Source organism: Zosterops lateralis (assembly GCF_965231275.1).
Source record: "Zosterops lateralis genome assembly, chromosome: 7".
NCBI classification, from domain to species: domain Eukaryota; kingdom Metazoa; phylum Chordata; class Aves; order Passeriformes; family Zosteropidae; genus Zosterops; species Zosterops lateralis.
Window position 1 is genome coordinate 19,776,301 of NC_139767.1, and position 21,910 is coordinate 19,798,210.

The following is a 21,910-nucleotide window of genomic DNA, read 5'->3' on the forward strand; positions in this document are numbered from 1 at the left end:
ACCATGAAACCACTCTCTGATGAGGGAATTGCTTTGTCACAGATAATTCATAATAGATGCACATACTTTAATTTTAAAATGTGGTAATTTACAGCACAGAATTACCAGTACCATCAAATATTTCCTGTAAGGATAACTGTGATGTTTGAATTAAGAGTACATATTTGCTAAAAACTAAAAAAGCCTTATATTTGAAAGTAAAGGAAAGATTAATTATAAGACGATACCCTTGTTATCATGTTTCAATGAGAGGAATAATAAATTTCCTTTAATGCAAATGAAAACCAAATGTGAAAGTGCAGCTCTGAAGGGCCATATTATTTGCTGTCCCTAAAGGAAAGAAGAGCAAACTGAGAACTGACAGTTTCTACTGAGAGGTTGTGACACTGGCCATGGCTTTGAGTCCACGGTAGTCTTTGCAGGTACCTCAGTCACCTCACTGTGGCTTTCTTCATTTCTGTGGTAGCATAGTTTAACATCTTTTCAAGCCTTACTGCAGGATTCTCTCTTGAGAATCCACAGTTCAGCATGCAGTTAATCTGATAAGGGTGCTGCTACAGGAGTCTGCAAAGCCACAAAACTAATAAGCAACATAGCAAGGAAGAGAATTCACTTTTTTCCCCCAGCACATTTAGTAGCCTAAATTCCACAGAAGAGTTACACACACAGACAGTATTTTTATTCCCCATCTCATGTTGATAACTGCAGGAAAAAATTAGGAGCTTGATACAGTATCAGATGAAATCCAGGTTGTCCTTTGCAGTCTTCCTTTTTCTTTTGCTCTCTATACTCAAAATAGACAAAATGCTGGCAACTAGAAATCAAATTTGAACTCTGAAATGTAACTTTACACTGAATTATATTAAAAATGTAAAGATTATGAGAAGGTCTTTGTAATTTTGTTATTCAGGTACTTAATTCCTTACTCTTCAGTCCTAAGTATTCCTAAGTATTATTATATATAACCTAAAAATCTTGACTGATTTTTTCACATAGTTTTCCCTTTTGTCTCTTTGACTGTGATAGTGAGATAATAACCATTGTATTTTGTTCAGAATGTATTTATGGTTAGGTAATTTTGTTTTTCAAGATTTCTTGTATCTCAGTGTGCTTTTCTGTTTGAAAAGAACCCATCACTAGAGCAACTAGATTTCAAATAAAAACATTTTAGCTAAGAGGTCTTTTAATTATTCGGAGTTCCAACTGTGTTGTATTCTATTTTTCTTGGACAGCAAGAATAACTAGTTGTTAATTGCATCCTTCTCTTTTGACTCATCATCTCTATTGTTTTGAAAATTGTGGGAAAGTTAAATAGCAGAGAAGAGGAGAAATATTACAGGAAAAAAAGGTAAAAGGTTGTAGGAGAAAAGAAACAAAAAAAACTAGAAAATAAGAGAAAGAATAAAGAAAAACTACAGGAAAATAGAGATTACTGCTCTTTTCTTGAGACTTTTATACGAACTCTCATAGACTGAGCATGACCCTCTCCCCTTTCATTCCCATATCACACCTCCTGCAGATGAGATACCAAGACCATACAGTTGTAGCACAGCTCCAATCCTGCCACATGCCTGAGTCAGCAGTTTTCCTTGTGATCTGTCAACCATGTCAGCCTCCAGGCTGAAAAGAAGCCAGTGCAATTCTGCAGCCACAGATACTCCTCCAAACGTTGCCTTGCTAAGAAGCACAATCCTAATGGTGTCAGCCCTTCTTTCTCACATGACAAGGCAGGCACAGCACTTCTGATTCATGGGATGGAATGCCTGCATCCAGCATGGGCTGGGTGAAAGCTAACAGGTAACCAGTTCTGTTGTGAGAGCCAGTGCTCAAGTTCAGTGCATTGAAGGAAGTTGAGAATTCAAGCCTTCTGTAAGGTCACAAAATTCCCAAACAGGCATTATGCCTCACTGAATGTTTGAGGCAGGAGTTTCACATTAACTCAATGCCACTTCCATATGGGATCAGCCTCTCACTGTTTTTATTTACAGCAGCAAGTATCTGATATTGAATGTTTTGGGAAGCTCACCTGAAAAAAATTTCTTCATGCTCATTCTGATATCTGAAGTGAAATGTAGGCAGCATTGGCATACTTCTAAAGATGACTGTGCTGGCTGAACTGCAGAGCATTTCACATCCTGAACATTTCACATTAGACTCCAAATGCATTGAGAAGAACAGCTAGGCAGCTAGCAGGTTTGGGGTTTTTTTTGAATCTTACTTACCTCTGCCACATTCCTAGCTGGACATATGGCAACCAGGTTGTCAGTCTCGGCAGATTCAACAAGGACTTCTCTTGCAGGGAAACCCTACCCTCATTTGCATTAGAATTAATTCCTCCAGCTCCAGGATTTCAGCATGCTGGTAGAGTGTGCCGGGTTCTTCAGTTTATAAACAGCACACTCCTCTCAGATTAGTGCCTTCTGGAGAACACAAAATTCACTCGGGAGAAAAGGAAAACATTGCTGTGTTTGAGTTGTCACACATCTGATAATTCCCATAGATTTGGGGGATTTTTAAAATTACAAAATACAAGTTTCAATGGTCTGCAAATGGCTGTGGGAGACACTTCATAGAGTACTGGAAACTTTATGCAGTAGGAACTAAGGTTTTTCTTCTGTAGTGATGTCAAACCTATTGGTATATTTTGAATCTTCCTACAGATTATATGCAAAATTTGTCTTCTGCCATTACACTGGTGTGGCACTTGGTTCTGTTTCCTTTACTTCTTTAGTTGTACATTTAGCACTCAGTATTACTGCCTCTCTTTTCTTTTGTCTTTCTTATTTATCTTCTCTCTTATGATTCATGTTGCACAGTATTCTGGTAGAGATAAGAATTTCCATTTGTTCTGTCATGTGAAACCTGACTGTACGATATTTCTTTGTTCAGTTCTCCTACTGATTCATTCCCAAATTGCAGAAACAGTGGGTTTCATATGTATTCAGCTATCTTCTTGTCTAAAGTATCAATACAAATGCATTATATTTAGTTGTTAAAGCCAGTAATTAATTCCATTTTAAACTGCAACTTAAATGCAATTTAACTCTAAGCTAAATTTTAAATGAAGAGTTTTTGAGATCCACTATGGAAAACAATGTGTTCTGAAATTTGTCATGGAATGAATCCTTATTCCTTACGAAATCAGTTGGGTTTTATCAAAGCATTTTCTATCAATAAATCCAAAAGGATTTTGACTCTTTAAATGACTTTTTTTTACAGATTTTTTTTAAAAAAGCTGTTTCAAAACTAAGAATGCACAGTATTTTGTTTGGCTTTTTTAAAAATGTCAAATTAGGGCATATTCCTAGTTGAAGTAGTTAAATCATAAATTCTAATTTCAGGAGGCATCAGTTTGTTTTTGTAAACCATATTCTGCAAGTATTTATTGTTTTACAGAGTATGATGAGCATATATTTTCTTCCTGAAAAATCATGTTGACAATGCTTTAATCAGCTTTGTGGAGAACCCAAATGATTAAGATATTGCTTAACACACCCCTAAGCTAGACCAGCAATCACAGGTTTATAATCCATATCAAGAGGATAGAAAACATCCTCACTGAGACAAGGACAGTTTCTTTAGCATTCATTTCTATATTTCTCTAGCATTCAGACTCTGCAAAGTAGCTGCCAAAAAGCAACATCAGAAGTATTTTTTGGAGTTACACTGTCAAAGAGATGACAGGCTGTGTCCCAACCTTCTAACCAGGTCATCTTTACAGCTGCTCACACCAGGCTGCCTGCTGGTAGAAGCTGTTTTTATTATGTTGCCTCCTGGAAACAAAAAATCAGAACAAGAGGGTTTTTTCCCCTAACTAATGATTTGGTTTTTTTTAAAATGGAGGTTGCTGAATTACATGCAAATATATATAGTATTTTATCTGTTATATATTTTATATTTATATTTTTACATTTATAATATACAATATATATTTATATGATGTTTTTCCATTTTATACTGTAAATAACAAGACTTTATCATAATTAAATAAATTAAAGTTGTTGGGTACTTTTGGAACAAGTTATAAATCCTGTAAGGGTTGTGTATACTTTTGATGCTTATTTTAAGTAGTGAATTGGCATAAGGGTTGTGTTTCACCACTGGGCTTTTTCACCACTTGCATTTTCTAGGAAACTTTACCATAGCAAGAAACCTCACTATACTCTTAATGTTCTGTTGTTCTTACTTACCTAGCAATATTGTAAACTCTGTAAGAGTTGAGCCTGTGTGTCTTCACAATGCTGTGTCATGGCTTCACCAAGGCAGTGAAGAATTGAACTGTATTCTCAGCTACCTCTTCCAACACAGCTTAGTTTGGATAAGGAGAAAACCAACTCATCCACAGTGTATCAGGAAGCCTCTGTACAACTGTAATGATGCCAGCAGAGAGATACTTACTTGTATCTGCCTAGACATTTTCTGTCTCTATAGTGATAGTTTAAACGTAGTTTGGATCAAATAATTATAGCACACTGCTGTGATTAGTGCCTTGAAACTATTTTGATATGAAGACAGAATAAGCCACCTATTAGAATTTACTCTTCCCTTAAAAAATGTGATTTTCATGTTGGACTAATTGGCAAGGGAGGACCCATCTTTCCATGAATGGCTGTACCCTCTAGAGCCTCCCATCACAGAATCATAAAATAACTGTGTTCCAAGTATGAGCTCATGGTATTTTAAACACTGCACAGCATGTTTTCAAGTTTTCTCTTTCATCCAATCCTCCATGTTTTGATATATTATTTATTGAGAAAATTCTTATTTCAGTAATGTTGGAATTCAGAGTATATTTTCTACCCTGTTCTTGCTGCTGCAGCATCATAATAAAAGACAGACTCAAGCTTTTAAGGGAGCTGACCTGAAATAGTAATGTTCTAAGAAATAAGCTCTGCACAAGGAGCAAACAGTCTCCTGTAAACAGCAGGATTCTGCTACTGCTTCAGATTATGTCTTTCATCTCTGAGTCTTCAGGCTATGAGAGAACTGGAAGTTTGTGTATCTCATCAAGATTTGCAAGTTTTCTAAATATTAATAGCATTACCTTCCTTTTGTTGTTGTTGTGTTATTAAGTCATTCTTCATTTGTTAAGGAGTTAAGAACCATCACCCTAGTATTTATCTGTCATATGGGGAAGGGGCAATATCAGGAATTCTGGAAAGGCACATTGGAGCACAGTTTAGAAAGAGCACCAAATCCAGGTTAGGAATTGGCTAAGAAAGGAACAAACGCTAGAGGCTTATTCATGTCTCACTTTTGCTTATCTTCACTGGAGTATTCCATGACGTTACATAGACTGTGCTCACAAGGACCTGCACCTTACAAAAGGTAAATGTTACCAAAAGAACAAAGAATGACAAATGCTCAACACTTCTGCAAATTGTGCTGGATATGTGCTGTAGATATGAAATCAATATTAATTACATTAGAACACGTGTATTACAAACCAGTAATGTTTATTGAATCATTAAATAAGATGAGCTGGAAGGGACCCATCAGGATGATCAAAGTCCAGCTCCTGGTCCTGCACAGGACCAACCCCAGAGTCACACCATGTCCCTGAGAGCCCTGTCCAAATGCTTCCTGAACTCCTGTCAGGTGTTGTGACCACTTCCACAGGAAGCCTGTTTCAGTGCACAACCACCCTTTGGGTGAAGAATCTTTTCCTCATATCCAACCTCAACTTCCCCTGACAAAGCCTTAGGCCATTCCCTTGGCTCCTGCCACTGGTCACCACAGAGAAGAGATCAGTGCTGCCCCTTCTCTTCCTCTCACAAGAAAGACTGCAGTAAGGTCTATGCTCAGTCTCCTGTTCCCAAGTGACCCCAGTTACTCCTCATACAGCTCCCCTTCAAGGCCCTTCACCATCTTTGTTGTCTTCCTTTGGACACTCTCCAATAGCTTAATGTCCTTTTCATATTGTGGTGCCTAAATCTGCATGTAATATTCAAGATGACATTGCACCAGTGCAGAGCAGGCAAATCACCTCCTTTGGCTGGTTGGTGATATATTATCTATTCAAAAATAAAAATAATTTTTACTTTGAAAAGAAAAATGAAAAATATTATTTACTTTAAAAATGTAATTTAGCTTTTTTTTAAAGGTTCTAAATGTTTATAAGGCCTTTTGAATCACTACTAGGTAACAGAAATAGATGAAACCATCCTCTGGTGGGTTTAAAATACAGATGCTTGCAGAATGTAATAAATCATTAGTTTGTTTAAAAAAAATGTTGTCAGACATTAATATCTGTGTCTCAATGGCTGTAAAAGTAGTATTTTTAATGTGCTGTATTTTTTCTTTATCCTTTAGTATTGGTATTATACTCTATAACTTACATTAATAATTCACAATAGAAATTATCCTACAACATACCTACTATGGATTTACTTTGGGACTATTCCCTTTACGGTTCCCTTAATGCTCTTCTGTCCATGCTTGATTGTATTCTTTTTTTCTCAGTTTGTTGTTCTTTTCAACCATCCCTTCAGATTTCTGTATTCCTTTTTGATGTTTTTTTTTTGTCCACTTAAAAGTTTATAGAGATGCAGATTATAAGAATTCCATCACCTGCAGTTTACTAGAAACTCTGACCTGAAATATTGAATATCTGTTAGCTGAGTGCTTGTTCTGCCTAGAGGATATGTTAGGAGCTCTGCATGAGTAAAGATGTTTTCATATGATCCGTATACTGCATACTCATTTGGAAGTTATTTATAGATGGTGCTGTGCTGTTTCCATTTTCTATCCCTTTATCTCTCTCTCAAGATTACTATTGCTTTCTGCCTGCCTCTAAATGTGAGCATTTCTGTCATTGTAATTCTGCTACTCTGATCCATTATTGTTCTACCTCCTTTATTTAATACAATTCTTTAATCGAACTTCATACAAAAGGAAGAAACAAATGGATTCAGTTGCTGTCATGTCAGAAGCAGGACAGATAGTGTTACAGTTCTACCCCATCCAGGAAAATTTTGAATTCATTGTGCACTGCCAAGTGTTTGGGGAATATATAGGATTAACTGTGTGGTGAGTTAACCTCAGATCATCCCATTCTCCCTTCCTCCTTTTCCCTATCAAGGCATGACACTGTACTACAGCTGTAGCTGAACAGTCACCTTGACCTGTTTTGAGTGCAGCCCCTCACTGGAGGTGATTCCCACTCCTCCCTTTATTCATGGCCAACCCTACATCACCCCACTATTATTTGTATAGTCAGATGATGAACTGGATCATGGACTAATCCAGCTAAAAAAAAAAAAAAACCACCTGTCAAAAAAAAGAGCAAAAATCAGTTGGCTCAGTCAGACTCACTGCACTGCCATGCAAATCTGGGAAAAGAAAGTGCAATCACACTTATCAGCAGCTGCCCATATATCTTGCAGTAAAGCAACCACGGAATTGTTCAATCAGGCAGTTGTCCTGGGGGATGGGAAGGAAAAACCCTCTTGATTGTTTGAGCTAGAGATCAGGGCTCCCTTCTTCACAAGTTTAGGTGTCTCAAAGTTAAATCAGGAAGGTGTCAAGAAACATTGGACTTGCATGAAAAAGGTTTTTGCATTACAGTAGTCAAAAAACCTTTTTCAAGACAATAGTGTGAAGATCCCTTTTTGTTTTATTTTTTCATTTAAAGTATTCAGCAGCCCTTACTAAGGTGAACAAAGAAATACTAGCATAATATAAAATAAAATCTGTCCTGAAAGATTTAATATATGGGAGAACAGGAAGTGACATAGTACTGAGTTCATCTCAGCTTACAGTAACAAATTGTTTCAGGAAAACTACATGGTAAAAAATAGTTTCAGCAAAACTACATGGAGGAAGGAATTTGGCTGAGTTCTTGAAACAGTGGGAGGGGAAATGAGCTGCTGGAGGTTGAAACAAATTTGTTTCTGGGGCTCTTGGGATGTTGTGCCAGCCCTGTGAGCAGCAGTACACTGTGCATTGCTTTTGATATTAGATGGTCTGTAAAGAGAATATAATACCCAATGACTTCATCTACTCATTTTCTTCTAAACAAGAAATAATTCTTGCTACAGCCCAAATTGTCCATAGGACTTTTAAGTGATGACAATATGGAGTGCATTAGTACAACCAAATAGTCATAAATAAAGCATTTTATGATTTTTAGCTGAATGCTTTCAAAAAAAGCTGGACACAACTTTTCCAACAATCAGCTTTCAGAAATAAAAAGCAACCCATTTGAACTTGGCCAGTTCAAAATGTACTCTTGGCAATGGAAACTTTGAAAGATGCAGCATATTTGGCATAATTTGTATCTGTTGGCTTATATTACTTCTAATATAAGCATTTCAAACAAAGATAGGATGTTTTCTTAGCTCTCTTGGAATGTTGACATTAAATCATCCATACCACAGGGTTACTTGTCTAAGGATTGCACAGTCTATTATGCACTTTCTTTGAAGAAAGAACAAAGATAACACTAAGTCTGGTGGTTAAATTGTTTAACTTAGACACAGCAGCAAAAGACTAATTCTGTTTTTTGGAACCAAAAAGGAATCAGTAGTCAGAAAAAAAATTAATATCTAGATAAATAGAAGGGTAAAAGGACCAGGAAAAATGAGCAATATTAAGGAATAGTAATGCAATGTTATTTTGGGGGAAAGAATTTCAGAATAGGATGTTATGGGATATTTCTGGATGTCAGTCTTAGTCTTGTAAAATATTTAGCATTTTAGTTAATTAGTTACATTTTATAGTATTATTGTCTAGTTACATGTGTAAGTCAAGTCTATATAATGAATAGAATGATTAAATGCTTCTATTAATATTTTAAAATTCTTGTATGCATTGAAATACTTCATTACATTAATATTAACATCAGCACAAGTGCCAGACTCCACTCCCAGTCAAGCTGGAATCTTGCAGTTCACTGGATGGAAATACCCCACTTGCAACAGGATCACTGAAAGTAAAACTGCACCATGCTTTCTTACCAGTTAAAAATTAACTCAAATATTATATAGGCAGCATGGATTCTTTTTCACCATAACAAAGATTAATGTTCCATCCAAGTGCTCAGGTTCCAGCGGAGAAAACATTCAAAATTGTGTAAATTTTTGGTTGAGGACAAAATTAAAGAAGCATTCCCTACTATAAATAGGGTTGGGTTTTTTTCTCCCACTGTTGATACATTATTCATCAATAACTTATGCTTGCTAGAACTTCTACAATTAAGGAAATGTCAGGATTTGCTCATACATCTTTTGAACATAATATTGTGTTAGCAAAATGTAATAGTAGACAATACAATATTAAAAATGAAATATAATAAAATATAATCAAAATATAATATATGTAATAAAATAAATATAATAAACGCCATAATAACCACATCCCTTCCCCAGCTATTACAGAATGTGCTGTCATTTATAAACACTGAAGGATTTGTACACAGTAAACACCTTTGAGAGAAAGTCCCACCTCTGTTCTTAGTGTGATTTATTTAGATTGAAATGTCAGGTTAAAATTTCACAAAAGAGAAAAAGCCCAGCTGCTCTCAAAGCAGGGAGAGACAGGGCTGACTTCACATCTTGACCTGGCAGCCTCCTTCTCAAGATAAATGGGGGAAAAGCAACTGAAACCCAACACTTCCATAGGAACATTTTACAATTTTTGCTCTATGTGCTTTTTGCACAGGTTTTCATAGTCAGAAATGAAAATTTCTCTCAGAATATGTTTTAGGCATAGTGGTAGTTTGATGCACATACAGTTTCCATTATTGAAACAATTTCATGTGATTTGGTTTTCAGATTACTAGCAGGTAGCATTAGATATTTCCCCACAATCAGACTAGAAAAACAGGGAAATGTAGAGAGCTCTTTTCAGTGACAGAAAAGGGATACACTTCTTCAGTTAATTTACAAGACTCTCTTGTTTGCCAATATATTTATGCATATATTTGTATTTTTAAAATTAATACTGTATTTAATTTTGACATAATAATCTTTTCTCTAAGTATATTGCTTAGGATAAAACATTGCATCCAAGTAATTTTTGCTGCTTGTCCTTTTTCAGTGCTTTGTTAAAATATCTAGAATTGTTCTCACTGTTTTCCTAGAAGTATTCCATTCTGATCATTTTAATAACTACTTAAGAGAAGCTTTTAAAGAAAACCTTCAAGTAAGAATGTTTTGAGAGTAGGAAATATTCTTGCTATCTGTGTGAAGAGCTTTGGGACTCCTTGTCATTCATTTTTTGAACCAAACATATTAGTCTTCATGGGCTAAGACTTGTTTCCTCAGCTTTGTTAGTCATATCTTGTGGAAAAAAACCCTGATTTTAGCTCCATTCCATTCATCAAATAAAAAAAAAAAAATCCTCCCTTTATACAATGGCAGAATGATTACAGCCATTTCCAGCAGCTTACATGGTAACAAGATTATCTATATATGGCACAAACCCACATTTCTGTAATAACTGGAAAAATGGAGGAGGGTAGAATTTATGCTAAAGTTTATTTCCTCCAGTATTTCTGTGTTTGCTCTGTAAAGCTGATTTACAGATCTGTTTGCTGATGCTAACGGTTTGAGGTGCCCACCAAAAGCAGAAAAAAGAGCAAAGAAAACTTTGAAAGACAGAGAATCTAGAACCAAACCTCAATAAATCCATTACCTAACCATAAATACAAGGGGGCTTGTAAGCCAGCCTATCCTACCTAGAAAACCTAAATTGTGTTACAGTACCTTGATTTGTTCTTGTAAGTCCTCCTGTGTTCTGTCTGTGCACTTGCATTTAAATTCGAGAACCTTTGCATAGCATGCTGCAATATTTTGCTGTCCATTAAAAAGAAGTTCTATCTATAAATGTTTTCCTAGCAATACTATCCTTCCCAGCTGTAAAAAAATGGTGTAAGCTTCTTTAGAAAGAAGGTAGTCATAAGAATGAAAAATTAACAATTGTCTTTAAAAAAATATTGGAATGTCTGTTCACTTAAGAGATACCCATGTGAGTCCATAATCTTCCTTTCCCTTTTTCTTCTTTCCTTTTAAATCTCCTTATTGAAACTGGAAGCAGAGGATTGATCATCTTGAAAGATCAGAGGCACTTATGAGTATTCAAAATGGTATTTTTCATACACCTCATACATGTAAGCTTTCTTTTTAACAGACAGACATAATCTGAGTTTACTGTTTTCCACAAAACATCCTTGTGGGTTTTCATTTTAGCTCTCCAAGCTTGAAAATCCCAGAGCAGCAACTTGGGCATACGAAAGTGCCTATGCCAATGTCTGCTTCTATGATAAGATATGAGTCTGGAAAGCCAGAATCTTCCAGGTTTCTCTTACCATCTACATCCTAATGAACTGGGGAGCAGATTCTGGCATCCATTGTAAATATAACAACTCAAAGAACAATTATTGTTGGAGTAAATACCTTTATCTCCCCTTTTCCCATGTGCTATTGAATCCTCTTTTAAGTAACTGATCAGCAGAGAGCTGATGTTCCCTTCAGAGAGTTTGTATCCATCAAACTGTGATCCTAGAAGGATCCAGAATGGACTTTGGAGCCCAAGGCACCTTTGAATACAAAAATTTTTCTCCTTCTGGATTCACATATTCTGGCCAAACCTGCTGGTTTTACTGGGTCTTGCTGATTCATGAAGGACAAAAAGAGTACACAAAGTCACCCCAAAGCTTACGATGCCTCTTGAACAGTGCGTGCTCTGGCTGTCACATGTGTGAGACAGCAGGTATTTAAATGACTGCAGTGTTACTGCAGAGTCTCAGGGGAATAAATGTCTTCTTTGGGTTGCTAACATGCTAATATTCATGGTATTTTTACTTCTTTTGTAATGTCTGGTGCTTGACACACATAACAATCCTCCAGTGCTAATGTAAGTTACCAAACTGCTCCTTCATTTAGAGGTTCTATTGCAAGGCAGGAGCCAGATGTTTTTCTCTGGAGACTTACTATTAGATCCTTATCTGGAATAATGTTTGAGATGTATCTGTATTTTTTCAAGCTCTTCTTCTTCATATTGATCTTCAGGATAAAACTTTTCAGTGTTAGGGTTGGTGTGATGCTGCTGCTGCCTTTTCTATCCTCTTCTCCCTCTTGGGTCCTGGCTGTGTATGTTTGTCTGAGAAAACTGTTCAAATGTCACCACAATGAGCAATGGCACAGTATAACTTGAGACAACTATTTCTGCATATGGGATTGTGAGAAAAGAAAATTGAGCATATATATATATATATAATGTCTGTTTTCCAATCTGAATAAATTAAAAAAAAAAAAAAAAACAAACAACAAAACAGACCAAAACAACATTTTTGATATGTGTGGATCCCATCTAAACTGTCCAGCATTATTGCAGCAGTCAGAGCAAGGCAACTGTTTTATTGTCTTTCACTTCTTTTAGTGCAGGTCATTTTATAAATAGTAGTATTATTGGTCAAGTTGTCAGCAAGATTAGACAAGCGTTCAATGGAGTTGTGGGTTACAGATTACTGGGTGCAGTCACACTGTGTTTGGTAGTAGATGATTTACTTAAAATACTGTGACCTTGTATTCATGAAAACCACTAACATCTTCATCTCCAGACTCTGAGGCATGACCTCAGAATTAACTTTATTTGATATTAGATATGCCCTGACTGTCCCAAAAATGTGTATGTACAAATATCTCAGCTCTTGTACTTCCAGCATTTGCAATGCCTAAATCCTGTTCCAATTCTAGCCAATCAACAAGGATAATCTCTGATTTTACTTTCAACTAGCACCTCAGATAAAAAGGCATATAGGAAAAACATGCTGCTGGAGATCATGCATCCTTGGCATATTATATGACTGGTTTATATTCTGTTTTTCCATCCTAGAAATGATTCCTTCACCCTGACAAACCAAAAAAGAATATACGTCCCTATGTCTGTCATACGTGATTCTCAATTTTGAGCTGCAATGATCTGATAAATCAGTTTTGTGCAACTGACGTTTTTATATATTTTACTGGCATGCTTCAAGTATACACTTCGAATCTGATGTACATCAGCTGTAAACCTTTTCATTTTTTATTTTGTTATTTTACCACTCTAGTAATTTTAAGATTTAGGAATAATCTCTGCTAAAGTTATGCCGTATTTGGCACAGCTCAAAACTGCAGTTTATGTAAGTTTTGAAGATTTCTTCCCCACACCCAAAACTCTCCTGCTAAGCAGGCAGGAAACTAGTAAGGATTAAGATGAAGAATTACACTGAAGACTGTAAGTCTTAACCCAGGCACCTTCCTTTAATTTCCATCCTCTGTTGCTCTGTCACAGTGCAGACATTACTGATAAGCTCTGTGCCACATGGCCTTCTTCCCAGTTCCTCAATGAGCCACAGCATTGCAGTGGGAACTTGAATGTCCCTTAGCAGGAGCAGCAAATGGAAATGGATGGAATAGGTTAAGACTCTTCCCAACAAAATCCTTGTACCTATGTGCCCTCCCCTGCCTTTATGAGGGTATAGGAAACCACACACGTGAACCCATCAGCTTGGGTAACAGAACAATTTGTTTGCCATCCTGATGTAAGCCAGCAGTCCTTGGGACAGCTGATGCCCAACTTGCTTCTCTCAAACCAACTCTGCCCAATCCAGCAGCGGACAAGGAACAAACTGTGTAGGAGCATGTAAGCTTAAATATATACCACTATTAGTGACTACCAGGCTCATTTTGTTTAACAGCTTTCTTCATCAAGTTGCCAGGAATTTTGAAGAAGACCAGGCTCCATTATATTATTATGCTAATGTACTTAATTTTCACTAATAATCTGAAGCTAATGATATGCTGGGCCAGCAACCTAATTTTACAAGATAAGGACTCGACTAGTCCAAAACACTGAAGTTATTCACTGGATATGGAACAAATCTAAATCTCTTAGATCAGAATTTACATGATCTTAAATATATTCTGACAGCACAGTGATAAAGAAAATTAAAAGAAAACAGTGTTCAGAGCCGTACTGGCTATATCCATCTTCATATTACTTTGGGGAATATTTTTTCCCACACTTAAACTTTGAGTTTAAAGACCCTCCCACAAAATGCAAATAAAAGGAGAGGGCTTCAAATCTAACAGCTCGTTTGTTACTATTAACAAGCCTCTGATGTCATCAGTCATAACAAGTGGTTTGGATCTATTATGAATCATAGATAAGAATTCAGGCATGTTATATAAAACAGACATTCAATTAGTAGCTGAAATAATGTTAATTAATTGATACAGATTATTTTTTTTTTGTACAGTAGATCTCCACACAGCATGACTTATTAATATGAATAAAATACCATGCTATCATCCCCAAAATGTACAGCAAGTTTAGCCAAGTGCCCTTACAAACAGCAAAGATGTCAGACAGCAGTGTGAAACAGAAATGCCAAATTCCTGGGTATCTTCTGTCTTTGGCTGGTTTTTGACCATGGGCTATTACAGCACAGGCCAAGGACAGATAGTTTGATTTGTGCTTCTTCACAGCTACCCACAGCTTTCTGAACTGGAAAATTGCTGACTGGACAGCATCCAGCACCCGCCCAGGGCTGTGCTAGAATGGCCAGAAATTTGGGAAGGTAATCATTAATCTGTGCCCATGCTGCTTGGGCAGATACCAGGCTTGCCCATGACCTGCCTAGGGCTTTGAAGAAGCAGGATTTCTGACAGGCTCAGAGTTGCTCCCTCACAGATCTGAATGTGCTGGCAGGGCTTATGCCAAGCAGTCAGCCATCAGTAAAGGACACAGCAAAGAATCCCAAACAGAAGTGAATATATGAACAAAAGAAAAGAGTTGGCAGAAGTCATTGTTCAGGCCTGATAGTTTTGTCTCTCTGCCCCAGCTTCCTACAGACAATATTTTTTAACCCTTACTATGCTTTTGAATACTTTTACTGTGCACGTTGTCAGTATTATAAAGGTTTCTTTCATGTACTGCTGTCCCTTTTGTTCATGTTCCAGCCTGCTGTAGGGAACACCAAGTTTTCTTCCTAGTCTTTGGGCTAGAGAAAGCTGCAGATGCCTCAAAAGCAGTGTCCTCAGCCCTCCTAGTAAGAACACTGTTGTGCTTCTCTGTAGCATCCCAGCACTTCAAGGGATTTAGGCCAAGTGAAAAGGCACAGAGAACTGAAACTCAATTTCTTTTGAGGCTGGACCACCATCACCTTGTGAACTTGTCCAGAAGCTTATATTGTATCATTAAACATGTACAAGCTTGCAATAGTCCGTTGTATCTGAGCAATTGATTAAATAAATTCCAATTAAATTGGAGAAAATCTGGAGATTCAAGGCACTTTGGACTTGAAGCAATTGTATGTGTATAGCAGGAGTTGTAATTCCTTCTCTTAGGCATAAGATTTGAAAGTAATTCTACAAAATTAAGCTCACAAAGGAGAACACAGGATTTTTTTCTCTTGCATGTATTAAATTTCTTTTTTTAAGCAGTTGTATTAATAAAGGATCACTGGAGACAGTCACTGTTTCTAAGTCTCTAGTTTTAGGAAGCTGTTCATCTGATCTTATAAAACATTAAGTATTACTTGTGATCTTTGATCACTATATTTTAATAAAACAGTTCAACCCTTCTTTCTTCTATCCTCTGCTTCCCTGCTCCTGGAGTTGTTTTTCTAGTTCACCTTTTCTTCTAGTATTACATTATTTATATAAATCATTTCCATTGTCCAGATTCATGGAGCTTTCCTTCCAGTGTGATTTCCCAGGAAATTACATTCCGTATTAAATAAGGACTAAATTCACTTCATTCAACAATCTCCACAAGGAAGAATATGTAAAAGTGCAGCCAAGCCATGAGTTCTCCCTGATCTTCTCTTCAAGTTACCTTGTACCTTACAACCAAGCTGTGGTGTTGGGGTCTCTGCACATGTTGTTGCACATGTTGTTGCACACAGATCCTCACAGTAAGGACTAAGCTCTCCCTGGAGAACCTGGGCTGATGTAAAACCTGTATGTGTTTGCTCATGAAACAAATGTGAGTTCAAACTCAAGGAACATCTCTACACAATTCTCTAACAAATCTGGTTAGATTTAAATCAAATTTGATTACATTAATTTTGAAGTGTAATTTCTGATTCCTGTTCCTGAGTTGTGAAAAGGTATATATAAAAAAAATCTGTCAGATTTTTTGTGTTCTGTCCATTCAGAAATTAGGTTTTACTTTCATGATTTATACATCGAGCATTACTGGTAATAGAATACATTTCCTTATCATACTTTAAAAAATTTCCTCACTGCACAAAATTTACTTTTCACAAATGTTACTTTAGCTTTCCTAGTGTACAGCATTATGAGTAAATTTATGTTTAAAAATATCATTTGAGCTGATATTACTATATCTATACCTTGTAAAAGTAATATTTGGAAAGTTATATGACATAAACCTGGTATAATATAAACAAACCCTGTAGGGTAGATTATCCTGTTGGAAATACTCAGAAACCTGAGTTCAACATACATGAAAAGATGAACACTTCTATTTTTAAAAATTATCTTTCTGTTTCAGAACAAATACCACATTACATCACAGTTAAGACTTTCTGAGGTAAAGTCCATGAATTATAATCTGCTTAAAACCAAACACAGTCCAAAACCTACAGTAAATCAGGCATCAGTAAATCTATGTAAGAAAATGTACTTATACACACTATTCTGACAATGGCATGGGATATTTTCAGAGTCCTTTAACACATGAAAACCAGTATTTGGAAAATTTAGTAATATAATTACATATATTTAATCACTTTATGTAGCAGAATGACAGGAATTTACTAAAATGTTATTAGAGCTTTTACTTTTAAATTGCTTATTGAATCAACTGATTTTGACCTTTAGCCAAAGATAAAATTAGCCATAAAAGCAAAAGAATAAGATCTTCAGGTACTGCAATTTGTGATAGCTACTACAAGGTCAGCAGAGCTTTGAAAGTTTATCACTCCTGTCTACTCAATTAATTCAAGGCATCTGTTTTGATTCTAGACGTGCCAAGAGACCTAGTGTAAATGAAGTAATAACTTTACAGAGATAATATTTCTTATTATTTTTCTAAGCACTGAAGTTACTCCTTAGTTTGGTATTATAAACACGTTATCCGTTGTTCCTAAATTCTGTCTATATGGTAAACCAATTATAAGCTAAAATTTTAATGTATTATATTTTGCATATCTCACTTAACTAAAAAGAACATCCAGAAAACTGCCTGGAATGGCAAATAGACAATTTTTTTTCTTGTAGTTTTCTGTTTGTGACAGAAAAGCTCTCAGGACTTGCTTTTGTGAGGGTTCAATATCTTTCAGTAATGCAGTTAGTAAAGGTAATAGTACAATGGAACTATAGATATTATTAGCCATGAAAAGTCATTATGTTGGTGATCCAGTCTGTTCAACATGCACATTAATCCTTTGGGATTTACAGCTCACTATAGAAAAGGACCAGTTCCTTATTAGACAGCAAATTCAAGAGCAAGTAACACACAAACATGAGAACATGCTCTGTGTCTTCTCAGTGGAGGTGCATCCAATTTGATTTAGTCTTGCTGCCCAGAGAATGACTTACTATAACATGTTCTCTTTATGCATAATTTTGTAGTGACTTTCAGTCTTTGTGATGATACAGGTCCCTTTAAAGACAATTTTTCTTCATTTATTCACACTGTAGGCACAAAACAGCCACAGCACAGTTTTCACTAAATGATCTAAATTCCATGCCTAATTTATAGTATTAAAACCTATTCCATTCCCTGTAATTTCCAAACTCTGCAGTTTAGATTGTAACTCCCAATGATGACCCCAGTTTTTGCAAACCCAAACATTCCTGCCCTTCAAAGTTTACAAGAAACAATTTATTAGATAAAGCCATATGTGCCATTTTGTTTATAAGTTTTCATAAACTGAAGATATCTGCATATTCAATTTGTCCATTTGTTCTTCAGGATTATAGTTCTTTAATCATATCTGTGTTTTAATGAGGCATTTTTCATTAAAAATACTAAAAACCACATTCAATCTATGCAATTAGAGAGTTAATTTCATTTTTATACTTTCTACTTGATTGTTATTTTATGTATGGAAAATTTGACAAAATGGCTACCTGTAAATGCTTAGTTAGGGAGATGATTCCTGCTTATACAGTGTTCTTTCCCATGGTATCTCTATATTTAGTCCTATGAAGTCTTTAGTCAATACTACCCAAAATTAATCACTTTAAAAATGAATGGCTATGTCACACTGGAGACCATAATGAATTTCACAGTTAAGCACCATTTCTGTATTTCAAAGAAAGGTCAAAACTACATATTGTATTCTCAAGCAGACTGCAATCTCATTTATACATAAAGAGTCTCAAAAGGTTATGACTTTAATGTTCATTATGCTGTCATTACAATCTGTATATTCTTCTCTAGGTCCCAAGACCTATACATTTTCCTAATGGAGTCAGTATGCATTTATTAGTTAGAAAATAATTTAAATTCCTATTGCATTTGACAAGTAGTATAAGCTGCAGGTGTTAACACCCCCCTGTCTTTTTCCTCTTGGTTACATTTGTCTGTAGTGTACAAGCAGTCTGCACAGGCCTGCTGTTCACGTGAGAGGAAAGCATTCCCAGACCTTGAAACCATCAACAGGAAATTCTGAGATGAGGATGTACATTCGTGCTGCTATTTGTTCATCACCTCTGTCACCTAGATAATATTCAAAGGAAATTTCAGGTGTATTTCTAGTTCTAAACAGAACTTCTGTCATAGTTCAGCGACGAGCTGCACTCGTAATGTCTTTACCTTTCAAATTTCCTGCTCACGGAAAATTTACACTTTGTGATCCAGCTGAAATTCATAGTTTGTGAGGCACCCTATCCTCACTGTATTGTTTTGCCATCAGAGACTTCTTGTTGCAACCCTGAGTGCCAAGATAGGCTGTGCTGTCCAGACTATGGATCTCAGCTACATCTTTCATGTTACCTGCCTCTCACAAGAGACAGACCTTGTGGGCTGCTTAAGGATGTTTTCTGTGTCAGAGCAAACCCTGCATTACCACACTCTGTACAATTACGATGGCTCTTTTCACATATACTATTTTTCACCCTGATAATTCAAATACCTGCATGCTGGCCAGTCAGGCCTTAAGTAGATGTTCACTAAAATAAATGCTATTTTCCAATTCTTGATATTTTCTGCCCTGTTAATATCATAAAGTCACAGAACACTTTCCTACCTTGAACCACTGATTTGTTTTCAGATTACTTTTCCTAACCCTTTTTACTTTAGCTCTTCATCATCAAAGAGGGTAATATAAAACAAATAAATCAATGCCAATATACTTTGGTTGCATCTCACACTCTGTGGTATAGCTGTATCTTAGTAGAAAAAAAGGAATAAAAACTATATTTTGAGGACATTACTATTTTCACAGAATATTGTAAGGAAAGAGATTAAAAGCTATTAAATTATTCAGTTGAGTGAAATATTTGCACAGCCTTATTAAATGTCTACAAGAAATATTTCTTATTTTGTACTTAGCAATTTCACATAGTGGATATTAGAGTTGATGGACAGACAAAAAGAAAACCTGGCAAGCAAAATATCTTTTGAAAAAGTACAGAGAAGTAAAATGTAGTCTTGTTTTGGTATTTCTAAAACACAGACTAAGTTTCGGGGAGCATATATTTATTTTCTTTCCCTTATCCCTAGTGGAAATCACAGTCCTGAAATAGGTATGAAATTTTTTCAGTGGTATCTGCAGGGATTGCACAATGCTTAAAAATAACTGCTACAGTAACTAGTCTGCAGGTAGCCTCTTGCATTTCCAGGAGGGAAAAGGAGACCTAAATCCATCCTATCCTAGGCACATTGATACTTAATTCTAGGCTGAGGAAAAATGGCCTCTTTCCACCGGGGATTAAGAGAGCTGAGTAGTCACCCCTGAGCTGAGTCTAATGCAGATATTATACTCTCTCAAAAAATAACTGAGAAGCTTCCTATCAATTAATCCAATGATCACACCAGTTACGAAGTTAGAAAAAATAGGTCCAAATTTAGGATTTAGCTCCCTGCCTAATCTTGAGGAGGCTTGAAATTTGTATTTTGCATCTGCAAGCATATCACATTCTTACCAGGGCATGACAGTGTCAGTATTCTGAAGTGGACCTCTGGAAGTTGGTGGACTTTGCATTAACAACAAAATATCAGCTGAAGCCAGAATTAGAGATTGGTTGACTCCCCAAGCTTTACAACTTCCTTCTGCAAAATACTCAAGCATGAAGGAATATATTAGTGGACAGCAGGGCACAGAAACATTTTAGATGTCAGCGTGGCAGGGACCCTGGTGAATGCAGCCCCTCTAATGCTGAGGCTGTGATATGTTGTGTACCCAAATATGAGTTCAGTGCCATTGGGAGTGACTCCCTCTCACCTGCTCTCCAACAGCCTCCTCTGGCATCAAAAACCCACCTTGCATCAAACTGCCTCCCTGGTGCATATTCAAGCAATGCACAGCTGAGGATTATTTTGGTACTTAATTAATCCTGACACGCAGTTTACATGCACTGACCCTGTGAGGAAATTTTAGCCTGATTTGGTACCATTTTTGTTGTTTCCTGTGAAGCATCTCTAAACATGAAAAGGTAAAAGTACAGTAATTGCTAGTAAATAGAAGCAGAGGAAGGCATATAATTATAAAGACAGAGCTTAACAGGTAAATGTTTTCAGACTTTGATCTTGTTTTACAGCTAGCACCATGGAGTTTTTCCATATGAGAAATACTTTGCAGTCTATTTTTTTGGATAAAAGATGTGGAAAGCAGACAGGTAGTAAAGCTCCCAGTATTATTTCTGCCAGGTGAATCTTGGGACTACAGGCTTTCTACAGTGATGTTTATTTGTTTTTCAGTCCACAGACAAAGCAAGGCTGTGCTAAATAAAATAAGGTATAATTACATGAAAAATTAAGATGTATCAGGACACTCTGAAATACACATACTATAAAATTTAGGTATTATCAGAAAATTACCACCTCACTAAAAACTGTCTATGAATTCTGAGCATGAGTTCTTATTTTACTGGCAAAGACTTTTTTAGCATTCTATCTACTTTTAAATATCATGTTTATTGCAAAACGTGTAGTCTCTGGGTTAATATAAGAGATTACAGTAATCAGTTATATTTAAATGGCATGCTAGTTCTCTAAGCAGCAGTTTATCATGAACTACTTCTAGAAAATGTAATTTAAATGAGTCATCTCTTTCTCTTACAAAAAGAAATTCAGACTAAATCCATTTTTTGCCTTTTACATTTTCTACAATTATTTTCATAAAACCTCAGACCCCTACAACCCAATATAAAAAGACAGCATTTATTAATTAGATCTCAGTGTACAAAATGTCAAAAAAATAGTTGAATTTTATGTCCTATATCTCTCCCAAGAATAATGACATGGACAAATATTTCAGACTTCAGACTGGTTGGTATAAAGTTACTTGGAACTATTATTAACTCTTCTCTCTGAGGTTATCCTTCCCTCTGTGGCCTCACTGAACTCTTCTTTTTCCAAAATTATTTATTAATAATAGTCTGTTGTATTTATTAAATGAAATCATGGCGCACTTATGACAGTAACAATTTTTTCTCAGAAAAACCAAGTTAAAATTGGACATCTGGGCAACTGCCAAGATTTTTGTTTCATTGGTTATCTTGAAACCTGTGCATCCAAATTCTCAAAGCAGTTTTCATTTTTCAAGCAACTAAATTCATACCATGCTACACAACTTACCACCTGGCTTCCTTGCTGCAGAACAAGTGATTTTTCAGTAAGCAACCACCTTGTACCTTGCTGGCATACACGGTGCTGTATTATGTCTGGATGGCCAATGCTGTCTCAGTAAAACAGGCAAAAAGTCTTCACAGCTACTACATCCATC

The 21,910-nt window shown here is 36.1% G+C and overlaps 1 protein-coding gene across 1 annotated transcript in view; it reads right to left on the minus strand.

The window, feature by feature from the left end:
• Positions 1-20,156, minus strand: part of B3GALT1 (beta-1,3-galactosyltransferase 1) — a 131,645-nt gene extending 111,489 nt beyond the window's left edge. Inside the window, exon 1 of the mRNA XM_083865516.1 lies at positions 20,109-20,156. The gene's annotated coding sequence lies outside the window, so the exon portion shown is untranslated. The remainder of the gene's footprint in view (positions 1-20,108) is intronic.
• Between the last annotated feature and the right edge of the window lie 1,754 nt (positions 20,157-21,910).